Genomic DNA, 10,038 nt, shown 5'->3' on the forward strand with positions numbered 1-10,038 from the left:
CTGCGGCGCCGCCCGCGGCCCTGCGCTGAGAGACGCCGTCTTGTCCCTCGGGGCTGCGCGACCCGCCCGGCCTTGGTGTGTGGAAGGCATCAGGAGTCGGGATTTTCAGACTGGGAGAGAGATGCTTCCTTTCTGACCCTGCCAGGCTATGGGGCCCTTCGCGTACTGGGCGCTCCCTAAGAGGGCAATGTTGATGAGAATGGAGATGAGTGAGTCTGGGGTGGGGTGGGGGGAGTAGTATCCCTCGTTTTCCCTACACCTCACACCCTTAAAAAAAATATTGCTTGATGTATAGAGAAGAGATATGGAGGATGGTTAATTTTTACTTCACTTTGGCAATAGCAGGATCAGGTATACAATGATCTTTTGTTTCCAGGGAAGCAGGCAGTAAGGAGCTGATGTGGTCATTTCCTACATTAGTTATGACAGAAGAGCATGAATAAGGAAAAGGCAATTCCTGCTGTACCTTATTAGAAAGCAAAGCGAGTTATCTGGTTTTGGTTGTAAAAAGAATTGGCTGTATAATTGCATTTTAACTATTTTAACTCGACACTTCTTCCCCAAACCCTCTCACAAGGTATTATTAATATTGTTGTAACTGAAGTCATGCCATATCATTCAGGATGATAAGGTGAGTCAGACCCATATCCCAACTAGTGCATTAGAAAGGTCTTCTTTCATTAACTAATTAATGTGCCTCTTGGGAGGTTACAAATAATCTTGAACTCATACCATACTGAGAGATTGGACCTTCCCCTCTCCCTGTTAGTTAGAGTGAACAGAACTGCGATACTTTTTACGGTGAAAAAGTTAGCAGAAGAAATAGCAGAGGTTTAACTAGAAGGAGACTGCAGAAAAGAGATGGACTTTGATCTCTTCAGAGTTCGGAATATATGACCCTCCAAGATGCTAGGTAAATTATTGCTTTCAAAATGCCCTGCTATAAAATAAAAAAATTTTTAGTTGTGATTATATTTGTAAGCTAGTTTTCTCAAGAATAAAATTCGCGTCAGGTAGTACAACACATGCTGGTTATATGTTTGAAAGATCTTGCTAGTTCATCAGATGGCCTATAGGTAATCCATTTTGTTGTTGTTGTGGTTGTTGTTGTTGTTGTTCTTTTACTTTTTCTACCATAAAAAAGAAAGGAATCTGCAGAGCTCCAGACCATGTTCTGGAAATACTGACTAGTGAACTAGAATCAGAATTTTCCAGTTCATTTTGTAGATTGTAGAAGTTGTCTAAACCTTAATATGTAACTTGCCCCCTCACCAGCCAGCTGCCAAAAAAAAAAAAAAAAATATGTATATGCTACTTGCATATCTAATATAACAGGCTAGATTGTCTTCTTTTAAGCTTAGGATAACAATGTTTTATTGTAATAATAAAGAACATTTCCTACTGGAGTTAGCCCTCCTATACCATGTAACCAGTAAGCATTTGTTTTACCTGGTCATTTGCAATAGGGTGTGGAAAATTCAGAGGTACGGAGCCTTCCTTTTCTACTTCATTTTTATTGTATTCCTATTGATTATTAGAGCTATAACTGACAACATTTCACATGGAATCTTGTCACTGATGACTTCAGATAGATGAAATTATATCTTTTAAATTGAGAAATTACAGCTATTGCACTTACTGCTGGAATGATTGAAATTATTGTCGTGAGTAAAAACATTCCTGCCAACAAAGGCTGTTTTCAATCAGCAGAGGTAAAATGTTTGGTTTAATAGATTGGTGCCATATCAAATGTAGCAGGAACATTTCAGAAATCCTTGTATAGTATATTCTAATTCTAATTTAAGTTCATTCATTCTTTCATTATCTCACTAAATCATTTAACAGATATTTGTTGTCATGAAGCTCACAACCTAGTAGAAGACAGATGTTGATTAAATAATCACATAAATTAATGTAAAATTGCCACTCCACAGAGTCCCAGCAGAAAAGAGAATCCAACTAGTTCAGATGAAAAGAGTTTAATGAAAAGACAATTTAGGAAGATAGAGGGAAGGTTATGAGAACCAGTAAAAGTCATATCAATGGAGAGCTATTACTACACTCGGATTGAAAAATAAGTGGCAGAAATGATATTACCGGAATCCATGAGAACTGGAGCCAGGGAGGGGGAGGTTGGGCCTACAGAGAAGCAGCCATCTCTAGAAACACAGACCACAGCAAAAAGGGAGTGGGGTGGACATGCCCTGAGTTCTCTCTTCTCCCACACTGCCAGCTTCTGCCATGCTTCCCATCAGCCATCCCAGCAGAAGCCAGCTGGACAGGGAGTCCTGTTTGATGTAGTCCCTTGGGATCAGCCTCTCAGGGATGGATCTGGGAGGTGGGGGCAAATGGAGAATGACCATAATGTAAAATTGCCACTCCACAGAGTCCCAGCAGAAAAGAGAATCCAACTAGTTCAGATGAAAAGAGTTTAATGAAAAGACAATTTAGGAAGATAGAGGGAAGGTTATGAGAACCAGTAAAAGTCATATCAATGGAGAGCTATTACTACACTCGGATTGAAAAATAAGTGGCAGAAATGATATTACCGGAATCCATGAGAACTGGAGCCAGGGAGGGGGAGGTTGGGCCTACAGAGAAGCAGCCATCTCTAGAAACACAGACCACAGCAAAAAGGGAGTGGGGTGGACATGCCCTGAGTTCTCTCTTCTCCCACACTGCCAGCTTCTGCCATGCTTCCCATCAGCCATCCCAGCAGAAGCCAGCTGGACAGGGAGTCCTGTTTGATGTAGTCCCTTGGGATCAGCCTCCCAGGGATGGATCTGGGAGGTGGGGGCAAATGGAGAATGACCGGAACAAATATCATAAGGACATAAGGTGAGGAACATAATGTTGGTTCGTCCCAGTTGGGGATGAGGGTAAAGGTGGAGGCAAAGGAAAGATTCCCTGAGGAAGTGACACGAGTTGAGAAGTGAAGAAAGAAGAAGATCTGGCCTATGAGGAGAGAAGGGAAGGGCAAGTGTTGGAGATTTTTCTGGAAGATCTCAAGCTCTTTATATAAGTGCATGATCTGGACCAAATAGTTGTGTTTATTTGGCAAATAGATGACAGATAAGGGAGAAAACTGCTCATAAGTGTTGGAGATTTTTCTGGAAGATCTCAAGCTCTTTATATAAGTGCATGATCTGGACCAATTAGTTGTGTTTATTTGGCAAATAGATGACAGATAAGGGAGAAAACTGCTCAGTGTGAACTGGCCAGGAGTGCTCAATGTGTGGTCATCATGGTGTTTGGTAAGATGTTAGTACGGAAAGCTATAAAAAATAATGGGCCAAAGTGAGGACACTCGCCAATTGTTTTTAAATTAAGCTGTTCTGTTCTTATTCCAGGCTATGTAAGTAGATATTGATGCAATGGAACTGTTTTCTGGAGATGCATTTGATTGTCTGATCTAACCCCTTTTAACTGAGATTTCATACACATACAGAATAGCACACAAAACAAGATTCAGGGGCAATGATTTATCACAAAGTGAACATTTTGCAACCCACACCAGGATTGAAAACAAAAACAAAAAACATTGCCAATGCCCCAGAAGCCCCCTTGTTGACTCCCACCCAATCATCACTGGTACCCCACATAAAAGATAAAAATCATCCTGAACCTTTTTTGGTAAACACTTCCTTTTTTATATAGTTTCTCCAGAAAAGAGCATTATCTCTAAACACAGTACTTTGGTTTTGTCTTTTTTTTTTTTCCGAGCAAAGAATGAAGTGGAATTATAGAGTATGTATTTGTTTGTGTCTAAATTCATTTGCTCAGGATTGTGTTTGTGATATTCATGAATATTGTTGCTTGTGGCTGTAGTTTGTTCATTTTTCTGTGCCATATAGAAATCTATTATATGGGCATACTGCAATTTATTTATCCACTGTTCATCCACTGTATTGTTGGTGAACTTTGGGTGGTTTGTTTTGGGGCATTATGGATAGTGCAGCAATGGTTATTCTTGTACATGTTTCTTGGTTCCGGTGGGCATATGTTTATATTTTGTCTACATGCAGGGTAGGAATTGCTAGCTCATAGGATACATGTGTCAGCACTTTAGTAAGTAATACCAAACTGTTTTCCAGAGTAGTAGTTGTGCCAATATACTCCCACCAGCAGCATATGGGAATTTCCCTTGCTCCATATCTTTGCCAATACTGTCAGTCTTTGTAATTTTATCCATTATGGTAGTTTTGTAGTAATAGCACATTGTGGGGTTAATTTGCTTTTTCCTGACTGATGAGATTGAGTAACTTCTCATTCGTTTATTAGGCACTTGAAATATTTGGTGACATGATTGTTCAAGTCTCTTGCTCATTTTTCAACTGGGTGTTTATTTTTTTCTTACTGATTTGTAGGAATTTTTTATATATTCAGCATATGAGCCTATTGTTAGTTAAATGTGTGGCGAAATCTTCATTTTGTTGCTTGCCTCTTCACACTCTTAATGAGAACAGAGGTTTTTAATTTTAATGACCAAATCCTTTATAGATTCTGTTTCTTTTATGTTGGTTGTTTTATTGTGTCCTGTTCAATAAGTCTTTTCCTACATTGAGGTTATAAAGATATTATTTTATGTTATTTTCAAGAAACTTTATAGTTTTAAGTCACAAACTTATGTATTCAGTTCATTGGGAGTTAATTATTGCATATTGTGTGAAGTAGGGGTCAAGTTTTATTCTAAAATATTTGGGGGCGGACATTCATTTGACCAAGCATGATTTACTGGAAAGACCGATCTGTCCTCACTGCTCTGTCGGGCTGTCCTTTTATGTGTGGGGGTCTTTTTGGCCTCTAATCTATTCCTTTTGTTTATTAGTATATTCTTGCATCAATACCACACTGTAGTTTTAGAATAAGAGTTTATATTCAATAGATCAAGTCCTCTTATCTTGTCCTTTGTTCTTTAAGAATTTCTTGTCTATTCTTTGACTTTCATGTTTATAAGATATTTTGGAATTAAGTTATTAAATTCCACCAAAACAAAACAACAGCAGCAACAGACTTAATAACTGTGGGATTTTGATTGAGATTACATTGAGTATATAAATAAATTTAGGAGAAAATTGTTATCTTATTATATTGAGTCTTCCAGACCATAAACATAGTATGTTCCTCTATTTAGATCTTGCAAACTTTCTCTCAATAATGTTCATAGTTTTTTTGTGTAGAGGTCTTACACATCTTTTATCAGATTTATTCCTAGGTATTTAATATTTTTTCATTATGTTGGATATTATATCTTTTTTTATAATTCTTTTTTGCTGGGGTGTGGAAATATAGTTGCTTTCTTATATTGGTCTTGTATATGCAGAATGTGTACGCTGAATGTAGCTAATTTAAGAAATTAAAATTCTAGTAATTTATCTCTTTGCTGGGGTGTGGAAATATAGTTGCTTTCTTATATTGGTCTTGTATATGCAGAATGTGTATGCTGAATGTAGCTAATTTAAGAAATTAAAATTCTAGTAATTTATCTGTAGATTCTTTTGTATTTTCTATATCCACAACCGGATCATCTGATAATATTGACAGTTTTATTTTTTTTCTAATTTTTTTGCTTTAAAATTTTTTTTTTTTGCATTCTTCCCAGGCTAAGACCTCATGTACAATTGTGAATTGATGTGGTAATTTTACATGTCCTTGTCCCTTTCAATTGTAATATATTCATGGTTAATTTAGCATTTTTCATTATGAAATGTTCACCTATATCTCCAGAATTGCTTTCCACCTCGTTGTTATAGTCACAAAATATTTATTTGGTTAGTGTTTGTATGGCATCTTTTTTATACTTGTACTTCCAACCTTTTTGTATCCTTATTTTTTTTAATTAAAAAAAAATGGTATCCGTGTGTGCATGCATGTGTGCGTGCGTGCGTGCGTGTGTGTGTGTGTGTGTGTGTGTGTGTGTGTGTGGCTGGCCAGTGCAGGGATTGAACCATGAACCTTGATGTTATCAGCACTGAGCTTTAACTGTATCCTTATGTTTTAGATGTGTCATTTATAAATAACAGATAGTTTTTTTTTCTCAATCCATTTTGAAATTCTGCCTCCTAATAGGATTAGTCAATGTACATGTGACTAGGATTTAAATCTGCTATTTCATTAAGTGCTTTCTATTTTTTCTACCTGCCCTGAGTTATTTTTATTTGCCTTCCTTGCCTTTTGGTGGGATATGGAGTTAATTTTTTTTTTTTAATATTACATTTTTAAGTCTCTATTAGCTAGAAGTTTTATATTCATTTCATTATTCTTTTAGTGGTTGCTCCAGAGATTACAAATGTATTTTTGACTTGTCAAAACATTGTCAATTTGGGCCATCCAGTTAGCTCACTTGGGAGAGCTTGGTGCTGATAACACCAGAGTCAAGGATTTGGATCCACTTACCAGCCAGCCACCCAAAACAAAACAAGCAACTATATATATATATTTGTGTGTGTGTGTGTGTGTGTGTGTGTGTGTGTGTGTGTGTGTGTGTATGGAGAGAGAGAGTTAATTGGTAGTTTTATTTATTTATTTTTAATTGATATTTTAATCTTTTCTCTGATAATGCAAAGGCCATGGAATACTTTCACTCCATTTTCCCTTACCCCTACTTATTTACTACCATTGTTGTAACATATTTTAAATCTTAACATATTTTCAACCCAAGAACATATAATTACTACTATCTACTATTTTTTAAAGTCTGAATTCAGTTAGATTTCCACATGCTTACCACCTTTGTTGTACTTTGCTCTATTCATCTCTGACCTTTTTTTCCTGAAATCGTTTTTCTACTGCTTAGAACCCATCCTTTACTCTTTTCTTAGTCAAAGCCTGTTGGTGACAAATGTTCTCAGTTTTTGTATGTCTGCAAATGTCTTCATTATGCTTCCATTCTTGAAGGATATTTTTGTTTTGAATGGTTGGCAGTTAATATTTTAAAGTGTGGTTAAGATATTTTCCATTGTCTTCTGATTTACATTGTTTCTTTTGAGAAGTAAACTGTCTCCCTGAATTGCCACTCCTTTGTGATATGTCTTATGTATAACATATTGTAACGTCTTTTTTTCTTCAACTGCTTTTAAGGTTTTCTCAGTTCAGCAAGACTAGGGTTGGCTTCTCAGACTGCAGAACAGAGTTAGGGCCACTGTGAGCTCAGGCTTTATGCCATTGGGATCAGTCCTCTCTTGTGAGTGTGCTGGGTGGAGGGCAGAGCCTCGAGGCTGGGAAAGCACAGTGGCTTCTGGCCCCAGGGCAGGATGTGCTTCCCTAAGAGCTCCAGATTCAAGATGGCACCATCCTGCAGTCCTGCATTGGCTTAGGTCCCAAGGGTGGGGGATGGGGAGTGCACTGTTTGTGCTAGTGTTTTAGAATGATGCAGTGTGTTTTGTACAGCACTCCTCACACTTAGCTCCAGGCTTGTCCTGCCAAAGGATCTGTGGGCTTTTGTGGTGAGGATGGGGGCTGGTGTGGGTTCTCTCCCTACCTTTTCTCCACAAGGGAAAATTCTTCCTGCACCGATCCCAGTGTCAGAGACATGGTGCCTGAGACTGTGTGGCTCTCTCTCCTCTCTGTGCTACCATCCTGGGTTTTTGTGGTCTGCAGCTATCTCACCAGTCTGTTGCTGTACTCCCACACCTTCCCACTGATGCTCCTGTCAATTTTTAGGTGTCTGTTAGTTCTTCTGGTCCTTTTTTGTGGGAGTAATGCACCCTGGGCACCTCTAATCTGTCATCTTGCCCTGCCTTCCAAGGTTTTCTCTTTGACTTTGGTTTTCTGTAGTTTTACTATGATCCACATATTTGTGAGTTTTTAAAAATTCTGCTTGGGGGTAGCAGGTCTTTAACCTGTCATACCTTGGTTTTTATAAATTTTTCTTCCACTGTCTCTTCACAAATGTCTACATCTCTTTCTGGCACTTCAATACATATATGTTAGACCTTCTCATTGTATCTTCTATGTCTGCTACTTCCTGATTTTTACTTACTTCGTTTTGGTTATTTTCTTTTGATCTGTGTTCCACTTTACTGTTTCTTCAACTGTATTTAATCTCCTGTTAAGCCTGTGGGGAAAATAGGGTAATTTAGTCAGGCTCCCTCCACATTTCCTGTAAACAAGTTGTGTGTGGGTGGAGTTAGTGTGCATGTGTGCCAGTGTCTCTTTTTAGTTTTCTAGCTATTGTGTGTTCTGCAGTTTGTGAAGCAGGCTGGCAGCAGAGAGCTCACGTCTAAAAATAGAGCATGTTTACTCTGCTGGCAGCTGCTCAGTTTCAGTTTTTTTTTGGACTTTGCTGGTAGCAGTTGAGTTTCTGGGTTTCTCTTTGGACTGTTTAACTGTTAGACGTGTGTGTGCTGAATAAAGACTATTCTTTCTTCAGTCAAGGCTTCGAGGATCTTTTTCCCGGGTATCTAGCTCATAGACCTGTGTGTGAAGGGTTTGTGAACAGGCTTCAAGGGGTCTGTGAGCACCAGACCCAGCTCTGCCTCTACAAAGCCCAACCATTGTTAATTACTTTTTCAATTCTAAAATTTCCATTCAGTTTTTTTTATAATTTCTATTTATTAAAACTCTCAATCTTTGTCAAGCAAGCACAGTTCTTATAAAGTCTCTGTTAACTTCAATACATGGAGCCCATTTGGGTCTGGTCTATATTGCCTGTTATTTCTCCTAGTTTTGTACACGCTGTTATGTCATCCTTTATGCCTGGCTACTTTTGATTATGTACTGGACTTTGTGCTTCTACTTTGTAGAGGTAATCTGAAATGGAAGATAATGTTATTTTCTGTAAGAGAAAATTTTTTTCTTACAGTTGCAAACCAGAATCATTTTAACTTTAGGTACTGATATTTCAAAACTGAGCTCCAACCTAGGTGATTTTGCTTACTTAAGATTGACACTTATGATTAGGTTGTAGCTCTCTAACAAACAACCCTAAGAGAGGGAAGCATCATTAGCTTCCCTGACTGTTTGGTGGCTTCCCTGACTGTTTGGTGGCACCAACTCCTATCCTGATCTGCCCATTCAGTGGTTCTAGTAAAAGCACACCCACACTCTCAGCCGCTGGGCAGCCCACTCTGGAAGAGGATTTAGTCACCCATGCCAAAGTCTTGAGACTTTTTCTTATTCTACAATATAGCAGTAAGAATGAATGGTTATAATTTGTGTAGGATTTGAGATGACTTTTGACATTCTCTGGGTGTTTGTAAACTAATCTCAAAAACTAGGCAAGAGAAAATTTACTGTAAGCTTTCTTTCAGAAATTTGAGGAATTTGAGAAGTTGAGGCAGACTTCCTATTCTAGGAACACTGCATGTGCTGTTTTACTTTGCCATTGTCATACACAGAGAAGACTCACTTTATGAAGAGGTCACACTGCGAATTGTGTATGGTCCCCAGGTCTGCCCACAAATGCCTGTTTTGTAGTTGTGTACAAATTAGGAATTTGTAATTTGGAACTGGGCAACTTATAATGCTAACAGTTGTGGTAGGTACCTCTGGGGGTCTTGGAGGTTGAAGGCCATGCGTGCTTCATGGTGCAGTGGAGTGTAGGGAATGCCACAGGCAAATTGGAAAACCACGAATATTGCTCTTTGCACAACTTTTTTGTATTTTCTACCTCCCTCACAGGGCTCTACTTTTCTGTAGTCTTTGTCTTAGTAAACAGACAACTGGATTCAAATCACAGCTCTACCTGTTACCAAAGGTGTGATTTGGGAAATTTCTCTTCCTTTCTGAGCTTCATTTCCTTATGTAGAATGTAACTTAGGGCTGGCTGGTTAGCTCAGTTGGTTAGAGTGCAGCCTTGTAACACCAAGGTCAAGGCGCGGATCCCCATACCTACCAGCTGCCAAAAACTAAATAAAATAAAATAAGATAAATTAATTCAAAAGAAAATAAAATGTAGCTTAATAACCTTTTAGCACTTCTGTGAAGATTCTATGATATAAGTTATGTAAAATTCAGGAAACTAAAGAACATTTATAGATGATTACCCCATTATTGTCCTCCCCCTGCTGATGAGCTCATGAGGTGTTACAAGGGAAC

This window comes from Galeopterus variegatus, unplaced genomic scaffold (assembly GCF_000696425.1).
Source record: "Galeopterus variegatus unplaced genomic scaffold, G_variegatus-3.0.2 Scaffold897, whole genome shotgun sequence".
NCBI lineage: Eukaryota > Metazoa > Chordata > Mammalia > Dermoptera > Cynocephalidae > Galeopterus > Galeopterus variegatus.